Raw genomic sequence first — 19,847 nt, forward strand, 5'->3', positions numbered from 1 at the left:
CTCTAACCCTGATGACTAGAGATCAATCCTTCCACCTCAGGTACCGATGGGAAGAGAGAAATGACTACAAAACTGTCCTCTGTGCTCACACCCATAGGCACGCACATACACGCACATACACGCACAGAATGAGAAATGAAATTAGGGCAGAGCTGGGAGTAGATATGACAAGATACATTGTTTCCATGTAGGAAACTGTCAGAGAGCAAATTAAGGCTATTCTGTGGGCTGGAGAGATGGCTCAGCAGTTAAGAGTATGCCCTGTTCTTGAAGAAGACGCAGATTCAATTCCTAGTACCCACATCAGATGGTTCACAACATCCTGTATCTCTAGCATCCAGTAACTCTGTTCTTCTTGGGTATCTGCAATCACACACACACACACACACTTAAAAATAATATGTTTTTAAAAACGTGTTCTAGTCAAAATAAATACTTTATATAATAAAGGCTGTGGAGAGAGATGGGATTCCCTTTGGACAACAGAGCGAATGTCAACATTTCGTTGTTTGACATTGTGGAGGAAAGAGAGTCTTAGATTCAGAAAGACCCAAGCACCTTCTTTGGCTTCATCACTGTGCCACCTGTCTGGCCCTAAGTAAGTTGGTGACATTGAAAGTGTCACTTTTTTTTCATCAATAGGAATATATAGTTCTCCAGACTCTTGGAATGAATGAATGAAGAACCCCCATTAACTGCCAAGCATGGTCAGAAACACACTGCTCAGTCAGCAGCACTGGTCGCTTGCTTTTAAAACCCCTTGAGGCCCAATTTCTGTAGCCAGCTTTGCTGGACTCTCACAGATCATTTGCTCAATTGTGTGACAGCCAACTCCAGAAACAACAAGGAGTGGGTTTGCATGTAGGGAAACGGAGGCTCAAAGAAAGTCAGTGACTTCCCAAGATCACGCAGACAATAGCAAGCTTGATCCAGATAGACTAGATCTGTTTCTTTGTTTTTCTGTGCTAGAGACCAAGGCAGGAGCTCTACCACTGAGCTGGCTTTTCATGCAGAAGCCCTCCATGCTTGCCGCCCATGCTCGCTCTCCATGCTCCCCCTCCATGCTTCTGTCCGATTGTATGCAAGTAGGTCTCTTTGCACTGAGCCATCTCTCCAGTCCCCAGTCTCAACTTTCCTTCCATTGGATATACACAGATGCTCTCTGACTTCCTCAGAGTAGGACTCTGTTCTTCCCTGTCTTCTCAGAGCTGTTGATCAGTCTCCTGGCAGATTTAGCAACATGTTCTTGGGTTTGGCTACCTCGTTTTTTTTTTTTTTTCACACATTTATTTCGTGTGTATTGGGGAGGGGGCAGGGCATGGCTGTGGAGGTCAGAGGACGATGAGGGGAGTCAGTTTTTAACTCTCCCCTGAGCCTGCTCACCTACCTGGTGGCCACACACTTCCTGCCGTGCTGCGGGTCCATCTTTGCCCCTGCTCTTCCAGTGCCTCTGCCCCTCACCTTCTAGATTCTTCTGTTTTGTTTTTGTGTTGTGATGGGGCTGGGCCGGGGGCCATGCACAAGCCGGACAAGTGCTCTACCACTGCACGGAGCTGCCGTCACTGGTGAGACCTCTGACTGCCCTCGTGTATTCTTCCCTTGTTCTAGGCGATTTTGATAGTCCATTCTAATGTTTATACTTCCCTTCTTCGTAGATGTCTGCCCATCTTCCTGATTGTAGAAGGACAAGCTTTTATATTTCTAACCTTGCAGCAGATACCTTAGTTACTGAGTTGTATTAAATTGTAATACTTTAGATTCAAATTAGTATTTAAGTATAGTTATGCAGAGAGTTGCAGAATGCAATTGTCAGTGCAGGTGAAGTTCCCAAGGGAAGACTCCACCTCTGACCATGACATTTACAAAGTCTGACATCAGGTACCCAGGACTTGGACACCTCCATGGTCATTTTCAACATTTACTTTGACTCTCTTGGTTTTTTCTTTTTTTTTTCTTTTTTTTTTTCTCTTGGTTTTTTCGAGACAGGGTTTCTCTGTGTAGCCCTGGCTGACCTGGAACTCACTCTGTAGACCAGGCTGGCCTTGAACTCAGAGATCTGCCTGCCTCTGCCTCCCATGTTCACTTTGACTGTTAAAGCTGGAGGTCTGTTATTTTGTTTCCTTGGACAGTGTTTTCGTTATCTGGGTCCTTTGGAGTTTGATTCTGCTTTATCTGGGTCTTATCAACAAATAAAGTAAGATTCTTAGGCTGGAGAGAAGGTTCAGTCTGTAAAGTGTTCATGAGAACCTGAGTCTGGATCCTTAGCACCCAATGAAAGTAGGTGGGAGCTGCTGAGGCAGCTTGGCAGGGAAAGAACCCTGCCACCAAGTCCTGGGATGCCCGTGGTGGCAGGCGAGAGTTGATGCTCGTAATCTGTCCTCAGACTCATGGTTTGACGTGTATGCTCATAGACACACACACATTTCCAGCAGCATATATTCAAAGTAAGTAAAAATATAATTTTAAAATCCTTGTTTTAATTTTAATTTTAAAAAATGTATGAACATGAATGTTTTGCTTGCGTGTCCGTCTGTGCACCATATGAATGCAGTGACAGAGGGAGCCAGAAGAGGGCGTCAGATACTCTGGAACTGGCGTTATAGACAATTGTCAGCTGTCATACAGATGCCGGGAACCATATCCTGGCCCTCTGCAATAGCAGCAAGTACTCTGAACCATCTCTCTAGCATCCTACCAAAAAAAAAAAAAGTTTTTTAAAGACCAGATGTGGTAGGGCACATCTGTAGTCCTGGTACTGTGGAGGTGGAAGCAGGTAGATTGGGGTTTCCTGGACTATATAGTGGCATCGAGGAGCAACAGGTGCAGTGAGAGACACCTGTCTCCAAACAGTAAGGTGGAGAGTGGGTGAGAAAGATACTGACATCAGCGGAACTCTGTCGTCTACCTGCAGGCACATACAGGCTTACCCAGAAATGCTTGTGCACATGGGCACACACATGCACACGTGTACATACACGCACACACAGGTACATACACAAGCACACACACACACAGATGCATGCATGCACACATACATGCACACAGAGGCACACACACACAGATGCATCCGTGCACACGCACGCGCACACACACACGAACACATTGCACACTCACACGAATACGCACGCACGCACATGTGCACGTCTCTGTTACATGCAACAGAAGATAGTCGTGGAGTCAGTCAGGAAAGCTTCACACCCCGATCTTCCAAAACAAAGGCCTTCCTTTTATGAATGAACACTTGCTAGCTGAGCACAAATAAACTTGGGGGCAGCCCCACCTTACCCACTGAATTCTTCTCCCCAGCACTTGCTAACTTCTGCCAGAGAAACAAACCATTCTTTTTGTTCTGTTCACCTTAAATCCCTCCACCAGCACTCAGGGCCCACAGAGAGATTGTTGTTTGACTCAGTGGCATCACCCAGCTAGTGGTTTAGTGAATATTTGTTGAATGACTAATAGAAATCTGGCTCGAGCAAGTTCTCCAATTGGTTGGTTATAAGAGTTCCGTTATTTTGAGCATAAGGAAGTAAAAACCCAGAGGAAGGAAAATATAGTTTGGAAGCATAGTCGTGTCCGTTTTACTCTCTGGATTTTAGGTTTGTCTTTTGGGTTAGACTTGTGTTTCTCTCTTTTGACCAAAGAAGCCAAGAAGAACGCATCTTAGGCAGGAGAAAAACATTTGAAAACCAATCGTTGTGAGGTACTTCTCTGATGCCTGTGTTGCCTCCTTAGGTGATTTAAAGTCACAGTAATCAAGAACCCCAGCTCTATAGCATTAGCCCCTCGGGGACTTTTCACTAGGTCTCCATTGGTTATGGTATTGATGCTGCAAACCAGTCAAATCAAACTCCTCACGTTATTTGGGGGATGCTATCAGCTCTCTGCATGTCTGAGTCGTTGCCTTTGAAGCCGTTTTAAACCTGATTTAAAATAACTGATCACTGTCTAGATCTTTTCGCCTGCTGGCACCCGCGCCCACCTCCAGTGTGCGTTTGAAATACCAAGGACAGGCAAGCCCTCACTTCCACATACCAGGTTCTCAAAAGGTCTCTGTCTCGTTTTCCACTGTCTCCCCATGTAAGGCAGGCTGGCCTTGAACTTGCCATCCTCCCAACGAAGCCTCCCCAGTACAGGGCTTACTGGCAAGAGGCGCCAAGCCCAAGACGTCTTCGGAGACGTCAGTGGCAGCCAGACCATAGTGCTGCTTGTAGTGAGCACCAGCTGCTGTCAGCTGGCCCGGTCGCCATCGTAGAGCCTTCCGTCTCTGCCTTGAGGGACTTCTCATTCCCGTTTATAGAGAACCCCACCTCCTCAAATCCCAGACTCCCGACTGTTCATCACAATAGTCTAGTGCCCAGAACCATGTTTTGAATGAAGGAGTGGTTCTCAACCTTCCTAATGCTACACCCTTTAACACAGTTCCTCGTGTTGTGGTGACCCCCAACCATAAAATTGCTACTTCAGAACTGTAATTTCGCATAATGTTAATATTAATTCTATATTTATTATTAATATAAATTAACAATGTTATATTCATTTTAATAACGTTAATGTGGATATGCTTGACTTCTGATACGTGACCCCCCTCAAAGGGTCACTAGCCACAGGTTGAGAACCACTAAAATAGAGCAGGCGACTCGGAGTGGAGGATGTGGGCTTTTTAATTTATGTGTGTGTCAGTGCATGGATAGGCGTGTGCCCAGGGAAGCCAGAAGTGAGCTTTGAATCCCTTGGAACTAGAGTTGCAGGCATCTGTGAACCGCTCCATGTGGGTGCTGGGATCCAAACCCCAGACTCAGGCCGAGCTGCAAGCCCTCTTAACCGTGGAGCCTTCTCCTCAGTCTCTCCCTCCACAGCTAATTTTTTTTTTTTTTTTTGGTTTTTCCGAGACAGGGTTTCTCTGTGTAGCCCTGGCTGTTCTGGAACTCACTCTGTAGACCAGGCTGGCCTTGAACTCAGAAATCCGCCTGCCTCTGCCTCCCAAGTGCTGGGATTAAAGCTGTGCGCCACCACATCCCGGCAACACAGCTCATCTTTTAGACAGCCTCTCACTTTGTTGCCCAGGGTGTCCTTGAACTCACTCTGAAGCCCAGACAGGCTTTGAACTCCCTACTAGCCTAAGCAAGACTTGAACTTGGAATCATCCTGTTTTGTTCTTCCCCTCCCCGCTTACCCACTAGGACAGGTTCAGTAGCGGTAAGTTTTAGAGGAAGCATAAAACCCTGTTGATACAAACCGTCTCTGAATTGGGCAGTCACTGGTGCCTAATGAACCTTTCTGGATGGCTCTCAGTCTGAGCCCAGGGTGGTAGTGTCCTAGATCCTAGATGTTCCTGGTGTTGGTAGCACCAGTCTTAAATCTCCTTCAGTGGATCACTAGGAGAGAGAGAGAGAGAGAGAGAGAGAGAGAGAGAGAAGATTGGCACCACCCAGAGGCACATGCACCTGCAAGGGCCAATGGGCGTCAGAACAGGAAATAGCGCACGCAGGCTGCTGGGCCTGATAGCACTGTGGGGCACGCTCCCCATGCTTCTTCAGCTGTAGTTCCTCATAAGGATTTCATGGGGTGTCTTGCAGACTTTCCATACGTGAGCTTCGAACAGAAGGCGCTGTAGATTTGAAAACTAAAATGTGAAGACAACCTGACTGCTCTTCATTCTCAAGGAACCGGGTGAGTGCCTCCTGACAGGGTGTGTCCCTCAAAAGCTCTCAGAGCTCATGGGCAGAGAGGTGAGGGGTGCGTTCACATAGCTGCTGTCTTTATGGAGGCCAGTAGCCGGACCTGGCAGGCCCGGCCCAGCCTGGTGTTTACTGAAGCAGCAGACATTGACCAAAGAATGTCATAGATTTTTTTGTAACATGGTATTTGTTTAGCTAGCTCCTGTTTGTTCTCTTTGGTAGGAACTGAGAGTGGAGGGGTTCGGGGCATACTGGGGGTACTGGAAACTTGTTTTAGAGCATTCCTTCCCTGAATGTCAAAATGCAAAGCCCTGTAAAGTGCTCTTGAGGCTCCCGATCTGACCAGGAAGTGCTGCTCAAGTCTCACTTGAGTCTCTGTTAAGAACTTCCTTTCTCAGGATGAAGGCGCCTAACAGCCTAGTGGTCTCCTTGTCGCTGAAGCCGATCTCAGCTTTATCTTCCCCGTGAGCCAGAGGCAGTCTGTCAAAGAACCTCTCCTCTCAGGCTTATTGGCTACTGGGGCGAGATGACATTTAAAGTCTCTTGCGTGTCGGCTTGGACACTGAAGGGCCTGCGTTCAGAAGGTCCACTGTGCGTAAGCGTGTATGGCTTTTAAATTTTACATTGAGTGTCTCCTTATAAAGCAACTCATGCTGACACACCCTTCACACACGGAGCCATTAAAACTTCCTGAATTTCACGTGAGCACTCAGGGCCCTCACTCAGTGTCCAGCTAAGAGGCATGAAGCTGAGAGGTGTTGGACCCACACGCCATGTTTAATTAGTGGTTTGATGTAGTTGAATTTCTGGGTCAGTTTTTGGAAACTTAGAATTTTTCATTTTCCCTCTCCTTTTGGATGAGGAAGGCCAAGGCCAGGCTGTCAACTGAGTGTCCTAATCTTGGCAGAAGAGCCCTTGAAGAAAACATTGCAAATTCGGTAACCGTCCCCTTCTTAAAGGTGGATGCAGCCCTCCTAAAGGCAGGCCCCAACAGTAGCGTAACAAGTCAAGGCTAAACTCTACGAAATGGCCCAGCGTCCTTCCCGGACCGTAACAACATCACTTCCTAGATTCCTTATTTCAAAGAATGGGAAAGCAGGATCCAAGAGAAGCAGCTCCTCACACGTACGTCCAGTCTTAGAGACACAGGATCAAAGGGTCTGACACACGTTTACTTTGTTTTCCCATTTTTTGAAATCATTTTAGTGACTAGGATTAGTTACTTACTAAAGGAGAAGAAGAAATACCTTAGCCATGAGGTCACTAATTTCCAGGACAACTCCAGTCCATAAAATAAAGTCAGATGACTCAAGCAAGGAGGGAACTGGTTTTATTTACTTTACAACCCACTCACTGCCCCTCCTCCCGGTCACTCCCCATCCTTCCCCCCTCCCCTTCTCCTCTGAGAGGGTGAAGGCCCCCCTGTGTATCCCCTCCCTCATCATCAACTCTCTGTGAGGCTGGGTACATCCTCTCCCACTGAAGACAGACAAGGCAGCCCAGCTAGAAGAATATAACCCAGGGGCAGGCAACAGCTTTTGGCATAGCCCTCCCCCCAACCCCAGTTGTTCGAGACCCACATGAAGACCAGGTTGCACATCTGCTACATGTGTGGTGGGGCGGGGGTGGCTAGGTCCAGCCCATGTATGCATTTTGGTTGATGGTTCAGTCTCTGAGAGCCCCAAGAGTTGGGGGGAGGAGGTGACCTTTGATTGACAGCCCAGTACTTTGTATGGTAAAGTTAGTCTAGTAATTCTCCCAGGGAAAGCTGCCTTTGTGATTCCCCAGCTCCTTCTAGCAAGTCCATTAGGCGATAGGAACAAGGTGTGAGGGGACCGTGTGGGCTGACACGCATCCCCGGACAACCTCAAGCACCTTCCATGTCTGCTGTGTAAATCCGTTGTTGTCATGCTGTGTAGGAGGCATCGATCTTTCAAGATGTGTGTGGTGGATACCGCTCAGGGCAGGGGGAGCGGTCTATCTAAAGAAAAGAGGAAATTAAAATGTTCAGATAGCCTTTGAAAGATGATGCCAAAGTGTATGTGTGTGAGGGAGGGAGGGATGGGGGGCCAGGGAGGAACAGACAGACAGACACTACGAATCGCAACCTCTCAGAGAGCCTCCAGAATGGGCTGAATAGAGATTTCAGTCCAGAAGTGTCCTTGTCTGAGCTGGGAGTGGGGGAGGAAGTGGGTGGGGCCTTACCCGACAGACAGATTACTGCAGATCTTAATTGAGTCAGGGAAGGTGGAAGTCACTGCCCATTCCATCCGTCTGTGCCCGTTGATGTAGCCAGCGGTGGCAGTTCGTGGGTCCCGTCCAGATGACAAGGCTCACCCTCCCGAGTAAGCTGACACGGCACGTGCTGATCCTTCTCTCTGGTTTCCCCAGGGTCACAGTCCTTATCTCTGGCCTGCAAAGATCACACGGACCCCTTGTGTGCAAGGCCCCATGCTGGCAGAGGGGGGAGGGGCAGCTTCACAGTGAGATGCTATGTTTCCTGGGTTAAATGATGACAGAGTTGGTTTTCCAGAACATCCCTGTGGGGACCATCACAGGAAACGTTAAGTCCTGTGCAGGGGCCTGAAGTCGGAGGTTGTTCTGCTTCAGCCCTGGTGACGACACGGAAGGGAAGCTCTGCAGAGGAGGCTGACATCTGGGTCCAGGAGGTGTCCTCAGAATGCATGTCTGTGTGTTTATGTACACACATCTATACACGCATAATGAGCATATGAGTATATATACTTCATGCACATACACTATAATACATATACACGTGCATATGTATACACACACACACACACACACACCCGCTAACCACCAGAAGCACGTGTCTCAAACTGGATCCAAGATCCATGAGGAGATTAAATGAGATAATGTCTGCACAGCCCAAAGTTGATCATATATCAAGGGAAGAGCCTGTGACTGATATCTGGCAGCCATGTTCATTCTTGCTGCTTTGAGGTAACACAGGTGTCATTTATAGCTTTACCAGAAAAGGAGTGTGTGTATGTATAAAATAGTGTGTGTGTGTGTATTTTTTTTTTTTTTTGGTTTTTTCGAGACAGGGTTTCTCTGTGTAGTCCTGGCTGTCCTGGAACTCACTCTACAGACCAGGCTGGCCTTGAACTCAGAAATCTGCCTGCCTCTGCCTCCCAAGGGCTGGGATTAAAGGCGTGCGCCACCACTGCCCAGCATATATATATATATATATATATATATATATATATATATATCTTGGGCTTGGCACCGGAATGTGTCTGCCATCTCTCACACTGTCACCTCGAACATCTGCTAGCCCCTCCCCTCAAGCCTCGGCGTCTCAGACTGGAAAGGGATGTGGACGTGGACGAGCCTCCTGTTCTTATCCATGCTTTCACGAGCTACGAGCTCCCCTGGCCTAGTGGGTGGGAGGCAGCTGGGAGGCTGCAGAGTTGGCTATAGATTTAGTAATTATTAGTCAGATGGCTATTCAGTCCAACAAACTCAGTGTTAGCCCCATTTATACCCCCCCCACACACTGAAAATCTCCTTTCCATTTGGTAGAACTCGGAAAACCTCAGGAGAGTCACAAACAAAGTATGGGTTTACTTTCAAATTATTTATGTGTTCGTGTGTGTGTGTGTGCGTGTGTGCACATGCGTATGATGGTCTCATCTGTTGGGGCCAGAGGTTAAGGGAAAGTATCCTTCCTCTATCAGTAGGAAGGACACCCAGTAGGGGGTTTCGGACACATGGCTGCACCCAGCTTTCACATGGGTATTAGGGAATCCCTAGTCCACATGCCGAGCTAGCTCTCTAGCCCAGAGGGTCCTTTGATTTCTTTTTGTTTTGTTTTGAACATATTTTCTCTATACAGTGTGTGTGCTGGTGTCTTCCTCCTGCGTGCCACATCAGGTTGAGACTATATTTCAGCACTTTAGGTCAGCAGGGAAAAAAAAAAATCTTGGGTTTTTCTTTAGCAGACCCAGAAGACAAAGAAGGTATTTTTGGTTTTGGTGTCTTCCTGTCTATCTCTGGGGACTGCTGTCCTCTAAGGAGTCAGTGAACTTAGAGGAGTCGAAGACAGGATGATCGGATTTTCCTGGGACGGTAGCTAAGCACACACTGAGAATAGACTGACTAAACCAAGAAACTATAGACAGACAGCCTTGTTAAGCCTCTGTGGACACTTGAAAGTCTACAGCTCCGTCTGTAGCTCGACCCTCTTGTCTCCTGCTTCTGGATTCCTCTGTCCCCCCCCCCACCACCACCACCGTGGCCTCGTTCCTGGGTCACCCCAGCTGTCTCTCTTCATTCTGGTCTCTCACCCAACCACCCTCCCCAGCTCATACCCGACACCCTTTTGCTCTTTTGCTTTTTGTTGTTATTGGAGGCAGGGTTTCCCTGTGTGTAGGCCAGGCTGGCCTCGAACACTCCATTTTGCTGCCTTGGTCTCTCTAGCGCTCCGGTTGGAGGCGTCCACTGCCACGCCCTGGTGCACAGCACAGCCTTCTTCAGATGCAGCTTCCAGCACTGAGCTCTGCATGCTGAGCCTCTGAGGTTCCCACTTTCCACTCCGAGGTTCTCCACGCCCTTTCTAATCTGTCCCCAGAGTGTTTATCCAGCCCCACTTCCTCTGTTCTCGGGCAGGCCAGGCGGGCGGGAGGCCCCTTCAGCTCCCTTGCAGTCAAGTCAGATGTTCCAGGCTCGCCACCGGTATGCTAGTGCTTGTTACTTCACCAAAAAGTGTCTGTAGCCCTCAGACTTTACCTTTTCTTCAAGACCCAGCGTCAGGCTCACTTCCTGTTTGACTTTTCCCCTGCCTATTTCTGCTGTGTTTTTGCTGAGCCAGGATTTCATTTAGCTCAACCTGATGGCTCTCTGTGTCATCAGAGCTGGCCTTGAACTCCTAAGTCTTCTGCCTCTGCCTCCTACGCACTAGGATTCCTGCAAGCTCTCAGTACATAGGCCAGGCTGGCCTGGAACCCCCAGAGAGCTGCCTGCCTCTGCCTCCTGAGTGCTGGGAGATTAAAGCCAGGCTTGGCTTCCAGGTGGATTTTAATTTAACAGACCAAAGAAGAAAACAGTGTGTGCCCAAGTTACTCCCTCTCATAGCTGCCAGCACAGGACGATCGTTAGCTTTCTGTCTGATTCTGGACATTTCATTATGTGTGGCATTGGACCACATGTGGCTGTGTGTGCATGTGAGAGCCCTCCGCTTTGCATGTTTTCTAGACGCATCCATGTTGTAACATGTGTCACCTGGGTCAATACTTCATTCCTTTTTAAGACCAGCAGTGTCCTAGTATGCTGGTGACATCGTCTTCTGTGTATTCATCAGTTGATGGGCATTTGAGATGTTTCCATTAGTGATTGTAACGTTGATGTGAGCACCCACATATGCATTGGAGTCTGTGTGTGTGTGTGTGTAAATATGTGTACATGTCGTATGTGTATGTGTTTGTGTGTTTATATGTGTGTATGAATGTGTGTGTATATATGTGTATGTTTGTGTGAATGTGTATGTATGAATGTGTGTGTATGTGTGTGTGTGTGTGTGTGTGTGTGTGTATGCACGGGAGTCTGTGCACAGAGAGGCAGAATGAAGGCATGGGATTCCCTGGCATTAGAGTTACAGACAATTGTAAGCACTGGAATTCAGGAGAGCATGACGCACTCTTTATGGCTAAAGCTGTCTCTCTGGCCCCCATGTATACATTTTCATATGAGCATATGTTTTCAATTCTTTGGGGTATGTATGTAGGAGTGAGGTTGCTCATAATCATTTTTTTGTAAAGTAATAGATGAAAATTCTTTAAAAGTCATCTGTCTTCATTATTCCACACACATACAGAAAACATGGTTTATTTAGTTAGTTGGTCTCCTGGACCGTTTCATCAGACACAAGACAGACACAAAACTTCAACTTGAGTCCTAGACAGATGGTCTTTAATTCTGAATGAGTGGTCCCAGCTGCCTGCCACCATGAGGACACTGTGGCGAGGGCACGCCTAAGCATTGTATTGCTAGTCACAGTTAATGACGTTGAGGAGCAGCCACGTCATTTAAAGGGTAGATGCCATCAGGAAGTTGTCAGGGTGCTTCCTTACACAAGGGAGAGCACCTTCACATGGGATGGAATCTGAACAAAGTCCCAAAGGCTGACCAGCTCTCTGTCAGGTGTGCCGGGACATGATCAATGCATGCTCAGCTAAGTTCAGAGGGTGTGAACAAAGCTGGGGACTTAGGGACAGTGGGGAATCAAAGGCCTTTTGAATCACATAGCAAGAAATTTGAACTTTGAACCAGAGATCGTGGGGAGGCGTTTAAGCTGTTTGAAGAGAAGAGACCGATGCCAGCAGAGCCTTTGAAGGCACACTCCCCAGCTGGCTTGTGGAGTGACTTCAAGGAAGCAAAGATTGGGAATGAGAATTTGGACTTGGGTTCTGGAGTGAGGACAGCCTCACTGGAAAAGAAGAAAAGCAGCCTAGGAGAGAGTGAGAATGGGGAGTCCAGAGAGAAGGGAAGTTACTCAGCTCACACTCCTGTGTGGAAGAATGAGGCGGGCAGCCCCTCACAGACAACAGGGGGGCCCCAGGGAGGAAGCAACCAGAGCCTGAGAGAAGGGCCTGCCTAGAGGGTTCCAGAAGATGAGACCTGAGGAGGATCCTCCTAGACGGGGGGGGGGGGGGGCAACAAGCAGGTTGGAGCTCAGTTCCTGTCAGGGAAGGCCCTCCCTCTGCATGACGCCTTAGCCTGAGGTAGGCCGAGCCAAGAAGGGTGGGTAGACAGTGGTGGAAGGCAGTGGGAGGGGTGGACCAATGTTGAGCAGGTCACAGGGGAAGGGATTCAGAGGCCATCTGTGGCCTTGGCTGAGAGGTGAGGAAAGAGGGATGGGGGCGTGGGGGACAACTCGGGAGCTGAGGAAGCCCATGGCCTGTGGTCCCCAGGGGTGCGGACTGCATTAGGAGTAGTTAGAATGAGCGGCTATAGGTCGTGTGAGTGGAATTAAAGACAGGTGTCTTTAATTCTGAATGAACAGTCCAGGTGACTGGCACCATGCAGGCTCTGCATAGAGTACAGCAGGCATCAACACAATGACTTTTATTTTGGGGACTGGGACTCGACAGTGCTAACACTGGAATCTGCCTCAGAGTAATAGTTCACTTGGAACTGTCAAGTCTGTGTTTACATGTTATAAAGTCAGTGCCGTGTCAGCCTTGTATCAGGGGGCCCAAAAAGAAGGCAGGCATGGAGCATGAACCTCCCTTTCCTCTTTTCAGCAAAACGGTGGCAGTCTCTGACCCAAGATAGTTCTCATACACTGTTTTTTAAAGACAAGGTTTCACTGTATAGTCCTGGCTAGCCCAAAACTGGTATTGTAGACCAGGCTGCTCTTGAACTCAGAAATCCATCTGTCTCTGCCTCCCCCTGGACTGCTGGTGGCCAGGTCTTATAAGCAATGCATTCTTCTTGCCTTGATCAATGGGGTATATTTGTAAGTAATTACAAGATACAAATTACATCCTATCCCAGATGTAGTTTGCGTAATATAACACTCCAGATTCCTTTATAGTTTTTAAAGTAATAACTAGGGTGGCTGATGGCATATAGGTTTTTTTTTACCTTAGTGTATATCAGCTCCTCTTTTTGTCATAAAACATATGTCTTCCATCTCATTCCCAAGCCTGCACTATTGTGCAGATAAGCAAATTAGTTTTTTTAAGTCTTTATTGTTACAAAGGTTGAAAAGAGCTCTTTAGGGTCTCTGTCTCTCCCTTTCCTCTCTCTCCTTTTCTCTTCCTTCCTCACCTACAAACCACACACACACACACACACACACACACACACACACCACAGGCACCCGACATACACATACCACATACATACACATATACCACCACCACCACTAACTCTATGTGCAGGAAGATTCCCCAGCAGATAAACCCCCAAGAACTTGCTTTCCAGAAACACGGGTTCTTTGTCTTTTCTTCAAGACAGACTGGGAAAGCAGCAGCATCACACTGGGTCCTGAGAGGGACTCGCTCACTTCCTGGCTGAGGGTCCCCCTTGCATGTCCTCCACCCACCAGGAGTGTAAGCCAGGGTCTGATGGCTCCTTTAAGCTTCTAGGATGTGAAAGGGTCTGGCCGTATCTCCCTAGACACATGGGTTTTTTTCTCTGCCTTCATCTGGCCCAGACAAGCTCCTGCCACATTTCTTCCCAAACCCTATCACCACCCTTCCTTCCTCATACCCCTGCCTGGTCTATTTTTACTCAAGTTTGACATTCAGGGCTTTTTGCTGTGGCCTCTCTAATGTGTTGACTAATAAAGGAGTACTGTCCAAAGGAGCCAAGTCCTAGTTAGTGACTACTTTTACCTATATGGCTATACTTCAGGTTTTTTTTTAAATCTAAAATATATATTATATAATATATACATATGCATATAATATATGCACATAGTTACAGATACTTACTTTTATATATTTAAATATACATATTATATACATTATTTGTACAGACACATATATGTATGATGAAATATGTTTATGTGTATGTGTGTTGCCCGCATACGTGTCTGTGCCCTCACACTGTGCCTAGTATCAAGAGGGGATCAGAAAGGGTATCAGATCCCTTTGAACCGGAGTGTCAGATGGTTGTGATCTCCTGTGTGGACGCTGGGACCTGAACCTGGGTCTTCTAAAAGAGCAGCCAGTGCTCACAACCACAGGGCTGTCACTCCAGCCCAGCGGCTCTCACCCTGTGCACCATCATACCGGATACTTACATCACAGTTCATAGCAGTAGCAAAAGTACAGATACAGAGTAGCAGTGGGATAACCTTATGGTTGGGGTCAGCACAGCACGAGGAACTGTACTAAAGGGCCACAGTGTCAGGAAGGCTGAGAACCACTGCCCTCCAGCCCCTTATTTATTCTTCTCTTACAAATATTTGGTTGTGGGCAAACACACATGTAGAGGTCAGAGGACAACGTACAGGAATCGTTTCTCTCCTTCTGCCATATAGGTCCTGGAGTTTGAACTCAGGTTGCCAGGGTTGGCCTCAAGCCTCTCTACCTGCTGAGCCGTCTCACTGGCCCTATCTGATTTTAAGTTTCTAGTTTTTATCCTGATCTGATCATGCAATGTAAGTGTTTCCATTCACAAATTTAGTAGAAACTACTTCCGAGTAGTAGATCTGGCTGTGCAGGGGCTGACGCAGCCTCGGAAGCTTGCTGCTGATCCTAAACTGGCTAACACCTTGAGAAATCAGATTACCAGCCTGATTACTCTGGTCAGGGTGAGGGGTGTGTGGGCATTAAAGAGAGGACGGGGCACTGAGGATGCACGTTGTTGTGTGACACCGAGGTCACATGTTGTCATGTGACATAATAGAACAGACGGCAAGCTTTGAACGAGTAGGAGAGAGCTGCAGAGCCCTGAGTGGGGAGCGTGAGGGCTGCAGCTTCCCTGCAGCGTCCACGGCATCCACGGGGATTGATTGCTCAGGACTGATGTCGCAGCGAAGGCAGCCTGTGACAGGGGCCTCCTCCCACTGCCGTCTGCCATGAGTAGGAGCAGGAAGAGCATGTACTTAGTTACAATACATGGCCGGGCAGGCGTGCTGGTGCCCGTCGTTAGTCCCACACTCACAGACAGAGGCAGGCAGGTCTCCATGAGTTCCAGGCCAGCCTGGTCTATGGAGTGATGTCTAAAATAACAAGTTGTCATTGCCTCATGTTTCACATTTTTAACTGTGTGGTAAAGTGCTCCTGCCAGAGGAGGATGGGCTCCAGCCCATCTCTTGCACAGTGTGCCGACAATCCCGTCAAATATGAGGATGCTGCCGCTGTTCCCTAAGTGGCAGGTGAGGATGGTGGGCAGGTCAGAATGTGGTACTCAGGTCACCTCTGTGCTTTCCCACAAGAATATGACAAGTCAGGTCTATCATCGCTACACAGGGATCCGCTGAGTCACCCACTTTCATGCCACTGCCAAACAACCAAGAGCGTGCGCTTCGGGTTGTAGTAAGTCAAGGGGAGAGTTTGGACGGGACACCGGGACACAGGGCAGTGAGCGCAGGGGATGCTGGGAGAAGAAGAGGGATGTCACTACACTAGGGCGGTCCCTGCAAAGTAAAGATAAACTGGGGCCAAGGTATGTGTTTGTTTTGATTTTCAAACCAAACTAATGCACAGTGGTTTCATGAAGCGACACCCTCATACCTCAGTCTGTCACTTGCACATGGACTCATGTGTGTACCAAATAGTATTGTAATAGTAATGCTTTTTTAACATCTAAATATTTATTTATGGGGTGCTGGAGTGGTACATGTGTTATGAGGTTAGAGGACAGCTCTGGGGAGTCAGTTCTTACCTTCCGCCTGTCAGCTCCGGGGCCTTAACTCCACTCCTCTGGCTCGGCAGCAGCATCTTTACCCTCTCAACCATCCGACCTGGCTCTCAGAGGTCCTCTGGTCCTCTCAGCATCCCACATCACCAGGCAGAGGATGGAAGATGCTGATTCTGAGCACAAAGAGCTCCACCTCTTAGAATGCTGTTGAGAACAGGACGCACCTGCCTGGCTACCTTCTCCTGTGAGCACGGGTTGGCTACAGGAGGGACAGAGCGGCCCTCAGAGCCTCTAGGAGACGTCTGGCCTCTGTCTTGCTGAGTAGATGGCCAGAGATCACCTGTGTGAGGTGGGATTTTTGCAACTAGTTTGAAGCATTGGAGTCATTAGTGATCCAGCATCCCAAGGGTCGATGGAAAGACCTGCTGTCACCTGCTGTGGGGCAGGAGTGGGTCAGATGGCCCAGGTTCCATTGTTGCCACCTTCTCCGTGGGAACATGGGTCCCCTGCCATCGACCCAGAGAGCAGGCTTTGTTCTCTGTTGCTTGTTGGTGGCTCAGGGACGCGGGTCATTCTCACCCCAGACTGGCATATCACAGACATGACACAGAATCCTAGCACACTCATCACCATGTCTCTGGCCTTGAGGTCTCCAGTCAGCCTCTTTCTGCCACTGAGAGTACTCTGATAATTGTCTGCAGAATTCCCTCTGAGTGGGAGGTTGGATATACAGGTTAGAAAGCTACATGGCCTGTTTGAACAAAAAAAATAACACATCTGTCTCTTGTGTGTGCACTTGAGTGTATCCCATGGTGCAAATGTGGGTGTCAGAGGACAGCCTGTGGGAGTCACTTCTCTTCTGTTTATCATGTGGGTCCCAGGGATCAAACTCAAGTTGTCACATTCAGTGGCAAGTGCCTTTTCCCACAGAGCCACCTTTTGGGTCCACTGGTTACTGTAAACAGTGCTGACGCCCATGGAGGTTCTGAGGCGGATCTGTCACTTCACAGCCGTGTGGAGTTTCAGTCACCAGGAATGTCTAACTAGGAAACATTCTTAACATAAACAACTGCGGAAGGAAATTTAAACTGTGTGATTTAGTTTTTGGTTTTGTTTTTAAAAACAGCACAGAAAATGGCGAGCTTTGTCATAAAAATGATTTCATCTCAACCTGGCATTTTTACCCCACCTTTGACCATTTAGTTCCCAGACAATAGACACACATATTATATTTACAATAAGCCTTAAGCAGCACAAGAGCTAGCCAGATATCTACCCTCTATGCTGTCAGAATCTACTTTCCTATCGATAACCCCGATTTATTACTTACTATGTTTCATCTGAGCTGCTCTTAACTCCCAATTGGCCAGCCCTCAGAGCCACATTTTCATGACTTACCTACCCCATGGCTGCTCCTTCCTCCTCCTGCACCTTCTTGTCCATGTGGTTCTCCTCCGACCCCAAACCCAGGAGACCTAGACGCCACCTGTGTCTTCTGCCCAGCTATTGGCTGTTGGCATCTTTATTTACCAATCAGAAATAACTTGGGGGCAGGGTCACTTAGCATCTATGCACTGACTCTCTCAGCTCTGGGGCAACCAATCTTGGGGGCCCAGTGTTAGCATTAGAATACAAGTAGCATCAGGCCAGCCCACTGCAAGCTTCTGAGCCCCTTGCCTTTTCTTAATCTGCCAGCAGGCAGTTGCATGTGCTGGGAGGAAGGCTCCAACCCTGAGCTTTGCCTTGAGTCCTTTTTGACTTTTTATAAATTAGAGACCGTGTCAGTAAGCAACTCAGGGCAGCCTCACACTTGAGATTCCTCTACTTTGGTGTCTCACATAGCTGGGATTACAGGTTCTGTTCAAGTTGAACAGGAGCTGGCTGGCCAGGATGAAGCAGTCTCCTGGAAGCCCTTCTGGACAGGTACCCTCCCACAAGGGTCTTTCACTGTGTAAACAACGGTGGGCCTTTGGTTGAATTAGTCATTGGGTGATAAAATCTGAAGTCTGTTATATCAGTTCATTTCATTTTCCAAAGGCAGAGTGAAAGAATTTTTGTTTACGACGGGATCTCACAGTGCAGCTCTGCCTTGTCTGGAGCTTGCTATTGGGACCAGGATCACACTCACAGAGACCCAGTTGCCTGCACTCCCCCCTGCAGAAAGCAAAGACACATGCTGCAACCCACATGCGGTTTGAATTTTCTTTTTAAGTCTTCCGTTGTGTGTTATGGATTTGCTCACATGAGAATTTTGAGCAGTTTCAAATGGTTAAGTAAATACAGGAACTGCCTTAAACTCGTGCTCAGATCCTCCCACCTGTCCACACTGTTGTGTAAGACTCTGTTTTGGGAATATTATATCATACAGCAGCCAAAGATAGCTAGCTGAGCAATGACAGACCACAAGGCAGTTCCTCTCCGCATCCTGAGGAGGGAACACACCAGACAATTGTCTCTCTGTCATCTAACCTGCTCTAGCCATGCCACTGTACCAAAAGGGGGAGGGGGGAAGACACAATGGCGGCACGCTACGCTGCTTTCTGTAGTAACCTGGGCTTCGACAGAGTGACTGGTTTTCAAGTGGGAAAAAAAAAAAGAGAGTCTTCCAGGACAAGTGTGTGAGCAGAGGTGCTCATGGAGCCGGGAATGAGGAAACAGAGCCACACGATGGAAGAAGGCTGGTCTTGGTGTCAGTGACAGCAGGCACAAGTGAAGTGAGACTGTGGCTCTAAAGGAGTAAACAGTCAGCATAGGGGATGGAGAGACAGCTCAGCAGTTGAGAGCACTGGCTGCTCTTGCAGAGGACCCTGGTGCAGTTCCCAGCACACACATGGCAGCTCACAAGGTGTGTGACTCCAGTCAGGGGATCTGGCGCCCTCTTCTGGCCCCCACGGCCATGCACACACATGGTGCACACAGGCATGCAGGCAAAAATCCCATTCACATAAAATGAAATTTTTAATTAAAAAAAATAAGTACAAACACAGGTTCATCTATTTTTCAATATGGCAACCAGACTTTCCTTCACAGGTTCAAATCATACCGATAATATGTTATATTCTATAGTGATTTGTTTTATTTTGCTTTATTTTCTTATCCTAAAGATCAAACCAATCATCTTATACATACTAAGCAAGTGCTCCATCCCTGAACCTGAGCCCCCTCAGATCTTAAGGCAGTTTATAAAGCATTTCTCTGTGAGGGCTTGAGCGGGGAGTGGTGGCTCATGTCTTTAGCCTCAGTATTCTGGAGGCAGAGGCAGACGAATCTCTGAGTTTGAGGTCAGCTGGAGTTACAGTGTGAGACCTTGTCTCAAAAAGTGGGGGTGCTCAGAGAGTACCTTAAAATCCGTTCATAGCATCCTCATTTTCTAGGAAGTGGGAAGCTGGACGTCACTGGGCTCAGCCCACGTTACCTACCGCCAGAGCATACGTCCACCTCTCGTGTTCATTGGCTCTCTGCATTAGCGCTGCACTGGGAAGCCACTCACCGGGCTTCAGTCCACAGGACGTGGAAGGGAGCCGCAGGTTACCTGTCAGTCTGTAATTAAGTCCGTAAAGATACCATCACCTGTACCGCAATGAAGAGAGGGCTAGACTTGTGTGACTGTACTCTCAGGCCCAAGTGGCACCCCACCACCACAGCAGCTCCATCTTGTTCTTTTCCAAGGAAACAATGTCTCCCATTTCACAAGGTTTGTGTAATTTCAGACTTAGGAAGATAAACCAAACCATGCCGTCAGTCAAGGGTGTTGCCTTCTAACTTCCCACCACTCTCTACATCCCTACTTTCTCTCTCTCTCTCTCTCTCTCTCTCTCTCTCTCTCTC

At 48.0% G+C, this 19,847-nt stretch overlaps 1 protein-coding gene across 3 annotated transcripts in view; it reads left to right on the plus strand.

The window, feature by feature from the left end:
* Positions 1-19,847, plus strand: part of Taok3 (TAO kinase 3) — a 154,184-nt gene that overhangs the window by 6,710 nt on the left and 127,627 nt on the right. For 2 of the 3 annotated variants that reach the window (XM_028765383.1, XM_028765381.1), the window contains exon 1: positions 5,504-5,673. The gene's annotated coding sequence lies outside the window, so the exon portion shown is untranslated. Of the gene's footprint in view, positions 1-5,503; positions 5,674-19,847 lie in introns of those variants that run through there. The other variant, XM_028765382.1, reaches the window with a different exon arrangement.

This window comes from Grammomys surdaster, unplaced genomic scaffold (genome assembly GCF_004785775.1).
Source record: "Grammomys surdaster isolate TR1022 unplaced genomic scaffold, NIH_TR_1.0 164, whole genome shotgun sequence".
In the NCBI taxonomy this organism is placed as follows: domain Eukaryota; kingdom Metazoa; phylum Chordata; class Mammalia; order Rodentia; family Muridae; genus Grammomys; species Grammomys surdaster.